We start from the raw sequence: 1,341 nt of genomic DNA, 5'->3' as shown, positions 1-1,341 counted from the left end.
GGATCAAATAACTCCTAGGGCCCTCCAGGATGTTACAAGGGGAACACAGGTTAAAATCAAATAAATGGGTGATTTTTGCCTCTAGTCTTGTGACAAGGTTAGAATACCAACTGATAGAACAGGGTGCCACAAGAAGAAACAAGGCCCAAAGGGAGTTGTAGTCATTGAAAGGGTGAGAAACAATGGTTTGGGCCACTAGTTTTGTTCACTGGTTCTGGAGATTACTAAGGTGGTTCAAGTGTCAGCTCTGGATATCAAAGTATTTTTCTCTTCCATAAAATTTTACTCATGATTTTCTCGCTTCGGCAGCACATATACTAAAATTGGAACGATACAGAGAAGATTAGCATGGCCCCTGCGCAAGGATGACACGCAAATTCGTGAAGTGTTCCATAAAAAAAAAAATTTACTCATGTTGAGATAATATATTTGTGGTTATATATATACATATGTATATATATGTTGCATTTTGGTGATCAGTGCTTTGTGATAATTAATGGTTTTCTCTCACCTTGGTGATTCTTCTTATTCTGAAGTTCATCCTAGTAGCATTCTAAAGTTCATCCTAGTAGCATTCTAGCTAATTTAGATTTCATTTTTTGGGGGTCACACATGGAGATGCACAGGGGTTATTCCTGTCTCTGCACTCAGGAATTTCTCCTCGCAGTGCTTGGGGTACCATATGGGATTCTGTGACTCAAACCCAGGTTGGCAGGGTAGGGACTGTAGATGAAATAAGACAGAGCTGCAAGAAGCCACTGCAGATATACCAAATCTACAGTCTGTCTTCCCTAAACTGGGTAAGGCCTCTGGCCACCAACATTCCAAGAAGAAACAAGAGCAAGAATATCCTCTTTGAAAGGACTGATAAAAAGTGAACTTTAATCTACTTTTACCTCTTGACCATGCTGAGGCTTTCACCTGATCAGCATATCATTTATGACCTCATCTTTCTCTTTCCCTTATAAAAACTCACTTTTGTGCCTTCTGCAGACTCTCTCTGAATATGAGCTTTACAACTCTTTCATTTATTTATTTTTGTTTTGAGGTCACACCCAGGGGTGCTCCAGGTTTACTCTTGGCTTTGCACTCAGGAATCACTCCTGGCGGTGCTTGGGGGACCATATAGGGACCATATAGGATGTGGGGATCAAAGCTGGGTCAGTTACATGCAAGGCAAATTCCCTACCCGCTATATTATCACTCCTGCCCCTCTACAACTCTTTTTTTCTTCTTTTTAATTTTTATAAGGTTGTTTGCAATAATTTATTGTATTCAATATTCTAACACCAAACCAATTCCACCACCATTACACCTTATCATCACCATTATTTTCAATTT

General features: G+C 39.7%; 1 non-coding gene across 1 annotated transcript; it reads left to right on the top strand.

Annotated features, from left to right (window-relative positions):
* The first annotated feature begins 297 nt into the window (after nucleotides 1-297).
* On the top strand, nucleotides 298-400 carry LOC130031302 (U6 spliceosomal RNA). The gene has a single exon (XR_008793650.1). It is a non-coding gene; the product is annotated as a U6 spliceosomal RNA (small nuclear RNA).
* The last annotated feature ends 941 nt before the right edge of the window (nucleotides 401-1,341 follow it).

The sequence above is a fragment of the Sorex fumeus genome, unplaced genomic scaffold, assembly GCF_029834395.1.
Source record: "Sorex fumeus unplaced genomic scaffold, SorFum_2.1 ptg000046l, whole genome shotgun sequence".
Lineage (NCBI taxonomy): Eukaryota > Metazoa > Chordata > Mammalia > Eulipotyphla > Soricidae > Sorex > Sorex fumeus.
Note: the sequence above shows the minus strand (reverse complement) of the source record. Positions and strands in the feature narration are given on the sequence as shown.